This window comes from Dromaius novaehollandiae, chromosome 4, assembly GCF_036370855.1.
Source record: "Dromaius novaehollandiae isolate bDroNov1 chromosome 4, bDroNov1.hap1, whole genome shotgun sequence".
Classification (NCBI taxonomy): domain Eukaryota; kingdom Metazoa; phylum Chordata; class Aves; order Casuariiformes; family Dromaiidae; genus Dromaius; species Dromaius novaehollandiae.
Window position 1 is genome coordinate 82,338,632 of NC_088101.1, and position 11,011 is coordinate 82,349,642.

General features: G+C 40.1%; 1 long non-coding RNA gene across 1 annotated transcript; it reads left to right on the forward strand.

Annotated features, from left to right (window-relative positions):
* The first annotated feature begins 1,174 nt into the window (after positions 1-1,174).
* LOC112990745 (uncharacterized) lies at positions 1,175-7,456 on the forward strand. Its single transcript, XR_003261142.2, has 4 exons — positions 1,175-1,537; positions 2,930-3,116; positions 4,081-4,228; positions 4,969-7,456. It is a non-coding gene; the product is annotated as an uncharacterized LOC112990745 (long non-coding RNA).
* The last annotated feature ends 3,555 nt before the right edge of the window (positions 7,457-11,011 follow it).

Consider the following 11,011-nt stretch of genomic DNA (forward strand, 5'->3'; position numbering starts at 1 on the left):
GATGCATCTTACACACGGTAGCATGTTGCAGTCCCCTGAGGCTTGAACAGAACATGGACCATCTGGATTTTTGTAATGTGGAGTTCAATTAAAATGTTTTGATGTTAACCACATGCAATTTTCAAAGATATAATTTTTTTCTTTCAAGCTTTCTGTCTCTCTTTATTTTATTAAAAACAAAAATGAGGGAGAGAGGAAGTGAATAAATATTTCACATGGAAGTCCATATGGCTTCTATCATCATATTAATATGCATTTAGGAATTATTCATTTTCTAATAAAGAAAAACAATTAAAGTTTGACTGTTGCCCTAATAAGCTAGGAAAATAAGCTCTGGAAATAGGGAGTGACTTTCTAAATATGTGTATTGAAGACTGGCATGTAGAAGAAAACTTGCTGTCATTGGACATGCCCCTACAGATGAGATTGCTAACATATATCTCCCTTGGGTCAAGCTTTTAGGCTGATGGCTCCAGGACTCCTATCAGGAGTTAAGAAAAATCTGTCTGCTACTAGTCAGCTTAGATTTGCCCCATATTGATTTGCCTGTTCTTTGAAACAAAAATTCTGGATCACACACACACACATAAAAAAAGGGGTATAAAACATTGTTCTAAGGCCAGTCCCTCATCCTACAGCTACATCCCAATGCAAGGGGAATTAGGCAACACCTTCTTGGTAGGAGCCTCATGGGCATCACGTGGGATCTTAAAGATTAACTGTAGCCAAGTATGCTAGTTGTCTGTGTCGTAAGCAGTCCTCGAGACATCCTCAGCATTTGGAGGTCTCTTGACAAAAGAAAAGAGAAATGGGCAAAATTTTTTGGTTGTTTGGCTGGTTTTCTACCTTGTTCAAGGACCTTTTCGTTTCGTTGGGCTGTTGCTTGTGGACTAGAAGCCATGGTGTTGTGGAGGGACGCATGCTGCTTTGCCCTGAGGGTTTGTCTCATGGCAGCAAGTGAAGCCTATCTCGGGGCTGTTTGCACATGCAGATTCCTTTGAAGGGGGGTTACTTGCGCGGTGGCACTGCAAGACAGTTCCCATTATTGTGCTAAACAAAGTTCTAGCTCTTTAAATAAGAGCACATGAAGAAGACAAACCCGGGTGATGTCAGTGCAATTAATTCATTCCGAGCTTACTGACCCAGTCTAACTCTGACTGAGCATAGTTCAGCTCATAGATCAAGTGTACACTTCAGATGCACTGTCAGAGTGCGCTGAACTTTGGATGTACTGTGTGATTTTATTGCGTGCAAGCCAGAATGATTTTAAGAGCCAGATCCCCATCTCACATAAATTGGCATGATGCTATAAATTGTTTGATAGTTTAATACTTTGAAATTGCCTTCTTTATATTACTGAGAAAGGACAGAGTCACATTCATGCAGAACCTGATTCTGTTCTTCAGTTCATTGCTGTTAACCGGGACAAGCTCCATTTTTACCCGGGTATTTTGAGTCTGGTGTGGGACTGGATTTCAGCTCATTCTGGAGTAGGCTGGAGAAACGGATCAGCAACCTTCTTTGAATCTAATTCAAGGTAATACACTGCCTCGCTTCTCCCTTGTCCATAGCGTCTCCAGCCTAGCTCTTTTTTGGAGTTACTTGTTTGTCGGGGAAGATCTCCTCATCTTTTCTCTCCAGGTTTCTGCTCGGAGCTGCCAGCTTTGAAATTTCCAGCGATTTCATGGGTGCCAACAGAACAGTCTAAAATAAATAAATCAATATGTACATTAGCTGTTTTCCCTGGAGTACAGAGCACCAACTTCATCTCCAAGAGAAGCAATACGATTCCCTTATAATTAAACATAAGTTACATCGCTTACAACAGGGCTTTTAAAATGTGTTTAAAAATGGCTTCAGTGGGAAGTCTTTAAAGCTTAATTTAAGCAGATGAGTATTGCTCCTGAGATAAAGAGGATTATTCATGTGCTTACAGATAAGCACATGCATAAATGATAGCAAGATTGAAGTCTGGGAGTTTATGTTAAAGTGAAAAAAAAAAAAGAAATTTCACCTACTTTTTGTTTTGTTTTATTTAAATTTTGTGAGAAGAAAATAAGCATGCTGTAACAAAAGTGCTTCAGCCAAAGTGTATGGTATTATTTAAATTGCCTGTAGTGGGCTTTTTAATAAATCCAAATAGTGCTAGTATGGAAGTAATTTTCTGTTTACGTTCTCAAACTAAAGAACCTTAGAAAACATTGCAATTTGAATCCCAAGTGTTCTACATAACTCAGACAAATGTCTTTTCAGGCCACATCTGGGATAAATTGTTTTATTTATGTTGATTGATCTGGGATTATTACAGAACATCCTGATTTACTCAGCGCATGCTGAATGCTTAAAGTTGCTTAGTGATCCAGATCGAGAAAGGTCAAGGAAACAGTGCAGTAACTATTTGCTTTTTCATTAAACATTAAAGGCATCTGTGATTTTTCAAAATACGCTTAAGGTTTGATTTTATTAGGTACAGATCGATTAATGAGATTTGAAAGAGTCTATCAAGCAGTATTGCATTTGCTTATATATTACTATATAAACAATTTGCCATTGCTTATATAGCTATATATTTGATACAAGATCAAGTGGCATAAGAAGGAAGGAAGGAGGAAGGAAGGAAAAAGAAAAGCAACAAGGATTACGCTCTCCGCATATGTGAGCACTGAAGTGAGTGAATCTAGCCAAATCCTCCAGGCTCGCAATAGGCTGAAATAAGGAGAAAATTACAGAAGTCAGTGGAAATACCCTACCATTTCGGAGCCTGCAGTCCAATGTAAAAGAGGCAAGCCGTGTGAAAGCCTGTCAACCCAAAGGTGTTTTAATGCTCCCTTGCAGAGTTTTAAATGGCTAGGAAAAGTGGTAGACAGTGAAGAATCAATGCTAAAGTACAGCCCTGGGTAAATTTTAGTGTTAATTCTTTTTTTTTCAGGGAAAGAAAAAGCAAAACTGCTCCCCCAATAACGAGTGACAGAAGCAAGAGCTTCTGAGCTCTTTTGTTTTGCAAAACACAAGCATGGCTTGAGGCCTGCAGAAGATCCCCAGGCTTACGCTGTCTGGTAGCTGCAGCACCTTATCCAGCCTGATTGTTCATGTGTCCCTATGTTTCCACCTGCCAGGTAAGTGGCGAATCCTGTAATCAGTGTGAGCTGTGATCATCTACAAGGTCAATTATTGTTAGCTGTTAGACAAGACCTTCTTAGGCCACCATGACTTGACTGTGATCTTTTAAGAAGGCTGTGAAAAATGCACGTAAATGACCATTTGCTTTTCCATTTGGTGCGCCTTGCTCTGATAGTTTCACTGACATTACATTGCAAGACCAACTTTTGAAAGCATAAAACATCTCTGCGGTCTGCCTAGTGAGAGGAATGGACAAATCATTATTTGAACTTGTCTCTGCAGGGCTGTCATCTGCTTTTTTTTATGGAGGAAAGAGTCATAAGAGAAGCAGCGTGACAGATTTTCCATCTTAGAAAGGAAGTGGCAGCTCTGCTGCCGAGCAATGTGTACCTCATATTTTAGCAAAGGTGCTCTCGGAGCTAGCAGTACAGCATCTGGTTGGAGCACATGCTTCCCGTCTAGGCACTAGTCCACATGTGATGTATGAGGTTGCCTCCACAACCATCTCTTAGCAACAACGTCCAGAGCTGTTTTAGGTATATGAGCTGGGGTGTTAGTGATGCATCACGGAGTCCCTGGCTTCAGTCCTGGGGTGGTGAACAGCCCTGCGGGGTTGTTTTAAGCTGTGGCTTTGGTTGTTGGCCACTCTGCCAGAGATGACAGATGGAGTACCTAGCATGTCCCTGATGATCCACACTATAAGCGATAGGGAGAGGCTCCCAAGCGGGCCATAATCTTCTCATGAGGGAATTTCTGTTTTGGAGAGTACCTGAGGAGCAATTTAACCTCTTCTCACCACCCCAGTGACCCAGTAAGCTAAAATTTGATGGATCCTGAAGCTAAAATTTGATGGATCCTGAAGCCAAAACTTGATGGATCCTTGTGCACTGCGGAAGTGGTAAAAAGCCAAATGCATATCTGTAGCTTCTTTGGGTCTCAAAAATATTTCTTGTTCCTTAGCCTGAGGGAACCTATTTTTGACAACGCTTATATTGAATATGGTGCGTGTGACATCTCCGTGTGAGCTCATGAGGTCCTCAGACACCACAGTGCCTTGGAAGACTCTGTCTCAGAAGGGTGGGCCACATACAAGGAATCACTGAAAGAGGTAGGAATGTCCCAAGTCTTTATTTCCTGCACTATTTAGAGCAAGGTTGTCAGAATCAGATCCCAGTACCCCGTATTATTGCACTGACATTGAAGATAGATAAAAAATGGACAACGCAACCCCTAATAATGGAATATATATTAAAGTAATAGGACTTTTGAATCTTGACCTCAAGGAAATGAACACTGCGTCAGATAAATACAGAGAACTTTTATTTCCTACACAATGCTTTAAAGCTACTAAGCAGAAAATCTTGAACAGGCTATATTAAACCTTTCATTCCTTTACCCACAGAAATGAAGCAATAAAATCTATTTCAGAGAGAGGCCTCATATTAGCTATGTTCTTGGGACTATTGTGGGTAAATAGTTATAAGAATAAAAATGACCTTAATTCAAAATTCGGCTTCCCAGCATCATGACCTGTTGTATTGGAATGAAATGAAGCTACTGGAACACAGAACCAAAGCTCAAATGGACATCATCATCCTGTATATTTTCTAGCAAATTTACTACATTCGCTAATAGTAGTGAATATTTACTACAGAAAGGGCAAGACTCTATTTTAATCAATAACCAGAAGACTATAGCATTTGTGCAGTTTTATCTGTGTTAGAAGAACTCTTTATTTATGCCTTAAAGAGAAAGATAAGTTCTTTGGTCCATGTTTTGTCTGTACTATCCATTCCTACTGTGTACAGAACAGGTAGCCCTGACTGAAGATTTTGGCTTTTATTTCAGTATCTCTTGCTGCATTTTCAGATCTGCAAGTGCCAGTCTGCTGAGAAGAGAATGGGAAATGTAGGTATGAAAGGCGAAAACTGTGCAAAGCATCATAGGTATTTTGAATATTTTTTAAATCACCCAGTGTCTCACATGACCACCTCAAGGACTAGAATATTTCCCTTTATGTCTAAATTATTCACAAAATATGTTACATACACATGTTCCATGTTTTGATACCACCCTGACAGCTGAGGATTTGACTGGTGCTGGCTTCAAGGAGAAAGATTTATGAATCATGGACAATGATGCTGGAGTATGATTTTGCAATAGTAACCGGAGTAAAATTAATAACAGAAATAATAATAATAGGAAAACATTTAAAATCATCTGACTACTCAGAAGACATCAAAACACACTGGGAAGATGATAAAAAACTATTCACCACAAGAAAACTCTACCCAGGAATCTCTAAAGAAGCTGCTTGATATCGTCCCAATCCAAGAGGGCAGGATTTGTCCTTCCCCAGAGCTCGCAGTGGTTTGCTTCCAAGATACCGAGATTGCCTAGATAAACTTTGGACTCCCTTCTTGTTATAAACATATTAGTAGCTCTCGCTCCAAGGTCACGTTCAGGAGTGTGGAGGGTTCCCATGCTAAAGGGAACGATGAAGCGCGCACCCGTTTCCCAAGGCACTCGCAGAGACGGTGCGTGTCGCGTAGGGGCTCTGCACCCGACCACGCGAGACCCTCTCCCTTCTACCTGCTTCCACCCCCAGACTCCTCCGACGATTGCGGGGATAGCACCTGGAGGAAGGACTCCCTCCATATCTCGTAAAGGTCATTGCGTACACGCGGAAAAGAGTGAAGTTTTGCCTTTTCCTCCGCCTCAGATGTCGCAGCAGCTGCTTTGAGGCTGTTCTATCCTCCGAAGGAACATTCTGTCTCAGCAAGCGAAGAAAGGAAAAGAGAGATCCTACACCATTATAATTACTTGAGCAAAAATAAACACACATATGGCGTGACATTTTCCTAATGTTCGGATCTTATTTGGAAGTAAATGTATTAATTAAAGGGGGAGTAGAGAGGGGAAAAACAAACAACAATCCCTGAGTCATGAGAACATGACAAGCTGTCCTTTGAAAATGTTATTTTTATTTTTCAGTGACACTGGTGTTAATTTATTAGGTGTTATAGTGTGTGCTTACTTATTTGTTGTTACAGGGCAATGATTTTCTTCCTCATCTGCTTTTTTTTTATGTTTCGGTTTTTGTTTATTTTTTCTGTACACTGCTGAGCTAAGAAGAAAGTTCACCCCAGCTAAAGGGCCAAATCAACATCTTTTTGTCCTTGATGCTCTCAAAAGCTGATATTAAACTTTCCCTGCTCTCGTAAAAGATGCGATCCAGCTGCAGGGGGAAGGGTGGATGGTTTGAAATTCTCTTTGATGCTCTTTGCTGGTGAAATTCTCTTTTTCTTTAAGCCATGCTGCCCTTGTGCTTCGGCCTGTAACTAAAACATCTTTGACAATTGCCTTCCAAAATTATCAGTAGATACTCAGAGGGCAGTTTAGAAATGGCCATTCCAACAGATATTCGCCGCATTGACACTACAGCAACACTTAACGGCACCGTTAACAGAAACAAACCTTCACAAATTGGAAAAGCATTTCTCCTTATGTAAAGCACATGGAAAAAAATAGATTAAAATCCCCAGCCTCCTCCCAGCAGAGCACTGTAAATAAACTCAGAGATGGATTGGCGAGGTGCTCCAGGAGGTCCCTGGGGTTCTCTTCTTGCTACTGGTTTTTACGTGATCATCTTTCTAGTCCCGCAGAATTGGGAAGCCATATGCCAACCCAGGGAAAATACAGAGCTTTTACCATCTGATTTATTTATCACGGTTACTTTTATACTTTGCAGGGTCTTGTAATTGTTTTCATAACTACAGGTCCACAATATTAAAATTAAAACCTTTTGAAAGAGCACAATAATTGCTTTTCTTTGCGGGGGGCAGGGGGGGGGGCACCTTTCTGCTTTCCTCTGTGAAATTTTTCCTTACGGAAACATTTTAATTCTCCAGAAATTTAAAGCAGTCCAATTTTATATTTTCCATTTTGTACTTTGCCCCTCTAATTCTACCCCCTTCTTCTCTCTTTTCTCAGAAGAAAAATAAACAAACAAACAAACAAACCTATAGATGCTCTAGGAAAAAATGAAATGCTGAAAAGATTTTATTGTTCTTTATTTAAATATGAAACCCTATTAGCAAATAATTATTCTTTTCTACAAAAGTTTCCCTTCAGCAAAATGCAGCTTTCAGTTGGAAAAGGTTTTAAATGCAAGCTTAGTCAGGTCTTGAAAAAAACCCAACATTTCACTATAAAGAGAACGTTTGTTTTATTTCCATTCTGTTGTAATTTCAGAAAATGTACTAACAAAAAGGTAGCAAGTGAAGTAAGTCATGATATATTTCAATCAATCATATATTATAATAAAAATTCTGGAAGTATTTTGAATCATGATTGGTGTATTCTTTTTGAAGATTTCTCAAACTTCTCACCTATACTATGGAGCTGTTCACTTCCATCACATGTTTCGATCTATTCACTTCTTGCAGAACCTATCTGGTTTTAAACTGAGCCTTTCTCATAAGCTCCATTTCTTTTTTCTTTTTCTGAGAACATTTCTTAAACATATAAAGACTTTTTAAGCGTAGAGTTGGGCTGGTTAATATACAGTGCATGTTCCTGCAGAAAAAAATGATGTGAAACAAAGTTTCAGATTTTCAATAGTTTGTGTTTCATCCTTTGTTAAATCAAACACGAACTCTGATTTCATTTTGATTCCCTCCTTTTCTTCTTTTTTTAATATTATTTTTATTTAGTTTCTACCCAGCTAGAAAAGATAGAAAAGGGTAAAATCTAGGGAGGAGAAACATTTTTTTTGGTTTAAGTTTACCAGGACTTGATTCTTTTTTTAGGTTGTTCTCTGGTAGTACATGAACTGCTTGACATTGCCAAAAGCATCAGCATTTGCAATGGAAGAGAGATTGTTTTATCCATATGGGATTTGTCTGGGATAGAAGACGACTTAGAATATACTGAAAGAAAGAAAGAGGCAGATGTCTTCTGATAAGGAAAAATTACGAAGAAGGTTGATTCTTACTATTCAGCTCCAGGTGATACGAATGGTTATTGCTGTCTGGATGGGCTTTCATGGCAGATGATAGAGTGGGGAATTCATTCTCACACCCTTCACTTTTCCATTTCCAACCTGAAAATTTCACATTTCTAAACCTGAAAAATTTTAATGGGCTGCAGAGAGGTGGCATGGCAGATGCTTACTCTCATGTGGAAGCGTGATGGGGATCACTGTCAATCAGCCCCTACCGCGTTTAGAAAAAGGAAACAACCGACGTGCTGGAGATGAGGTAAAAAAAGGAAACATTTCTACTTCTTAAACTAAATGACTGTTAGGGAGCCAAGGACTAGCTTTCGGCTAGCAAAGCATGAAGTCATGGTCTGAAAGTAAAACCCCTCAAGTATTTCAAACTGTCTTTCAGGAGGCAACTCATTTGCTTTAAGTATCCTATGTTGAATCATCTTTAGTTTATTAAGGAGGAATAATAAAATTTGGCTTTGAATTTCTTCCCCTATGGAATTCATGGGTGCCGTTAGGTTGCACTTTAGCGTATCTTCCTTCTGCAGTGCGTATTCCTTTCAGTCACTTAAACATAAGGCATCTAACGATATTTGAGCTGCCTTATCTGAGACAGCAGCATGGCACTGGCAGGAAGGTATGGAAGACCTGCCTTTCTGGCATGTCTGCTGAAGGCCAGCCAGGATACTTTAACACATCACAAATGACACTAAAAGTACATGTTTAGGCAATGGAATTGAGATCTAAGGGCTGATGTTCCCCACTGTGGTCAGTGGAGATCTAAGGTTTTAGTCATTTGCCTTTCCACATGTTCCCAGTGTCATTTGAGCAGGCTTATGATTTCCAGAACATCCTTGGGGGTTAGCAGATTAGACACGGGGCTATGGGAGACCATACCCTTCACAGGCTGGCAGCTGGCCGTCAAGTGGTACACACTGGAATAGCTAAAACAGCACTCATTGCCTATTTCTGGGCAAGCAAATCAAGAGTTTAAGCAATATAGTAAATGAAGTTTGGAGACTAATTTAGGCAACCAAATACTGGTTTCTAATTCAGGATGAGATGAGTCACCTACAAGACTCCACTGACTGCTTGAGTAGATCTCTATTGACTGTAATAGGAACTTTAATATCTAGGTCGCAAATGCACATCTACATGTATAGATAAGTAAATGTCTTAATCTCAAGCTGAAACCCTGTATGCAAACACACTGTGGCCCAGCTCCATGGAGGTTTTTAATTCCTACTGTTTTTTAGTGGTATACAAGTATTTAAATATTGTTTTCATTCGTTAGGTTTATAGTTCTCCATCAAGAAATCAGGAATTTTCCTTTCACCGTGGGATATCTAGGAGATGCATACATACCTGATTGTGAGATGCTGAGCTAGCCTGGTACCAGGAACCACACAAATGCACTATATACAGTACTGAGTCCCTTAAAGAATTTGGTTCCATTCCCGCCAGTGCTCTACAGATGGCCTTTACCTCTAGAGGCTATGGGTGACCCGTGTCTAGCTTGACACCTTGGAAAATAGGTGGTTGCTAAAGACAACAGATTTCCTTGGCTTACAGGTTAACAACTTTGGCCCAGACAGACTCTGCAGAGCTAGAAAACTTTTAATACTGCTATTTCCATTGAAGGAAGAGTCGTGGAGTGTTGGACGTTGGCTTATGGGGAGAGTGCGACAGCTATTCCCAGGGAAAGTAGTCACCTTCCTTACATCTCCTGTAGCAGCAGCAAGCTTTACGCTTTACAACAGCTCTAGTCCTTTCACATTTTTTCTTCCCATGGCAGAAGCAGCCACTTCCTGGCCAAGCTTCTCAACTTCAAACCTTTTTTAAGAGAGTATTCAGTTGTACCTGAAGCCTACCGTAGCGTTCTTCAGCGAGCTGAGAGGGCAAGAGCTGCAAACAGGAAGGGCTGCTTGACAATTTGTCTTGTGTGTGCTGCTCACCTTTGAGATAGCCAACTGCTGTATCTCAAAATGCCAACAGGCCTTTCTACAAATGCTTCTCTTTCAAAGGCGTCAGCTGAATTATTTATTACTTTTCTTCCACCTACAGTTTTTCATAGTATTATTTCTCATTTCTATTTAAAATTGGATGGGGAAAAAAAAACAAAAAAAGTAATTTGAGAGGTTAACTGAGGCTCTGCCTTTCCTCTCCAATTTCTGTGCCAACTTTTAGCATAAAACAGCAATGATTTAATATATACAAAGATATCTTTTTGAGTTTCCAAAAGAATTTTTAATATTTGAATGCAGTCCGAAAGTGAGGATCAAAAATATATTTTCAAGAGGCTTTTGTGCTCTTCTTAGTAATCCAACATCATTTAAAAACTATTTTTTAACATCAGCTATAAAGATGCACAGAAGAGTATAGATTAAATCTAACAACCCACTAAAATGGGTGCTCTACAGGATTTGGAACAATCTGACCTTTTCAGAGAAAATTTATATCAAAACTGAAGATAAATCCAGATCTGTACATAATCAGAGGCCTGACTTCCATTTCAGTGAACTCCTGCTGGCAACAGAGCAAGAATTGGGGGGGGGGGGGGGGGGGAGGGGGGGGTTGGGGACTAAGCAGGGGCTGGGGGTGTGTAAAGGAATAACTGAACAGCAGAAACAGCAGTCAGCTGGGAAAGGGGAATAGACTGCTTTATGTGTGCCTGTACCTGAGACCGCAACTCATGGAGCTGTTGGTGTGCGGTTATTAGGTTGGGGTCATTCAGACATGCAAGCCAATTCTAACCACAAGGTTAGAAGTAACATCATGAATAAAAAAATCCCAGGACACACAGCTTGGAAGCTGAAAACGCTAGCTTGGTTGGGACCCGTAGGTCTTACATGACAGAGATGATGGGAGGTGCTGTGGTCCTACTCAGGCTGTGCGAGCTGA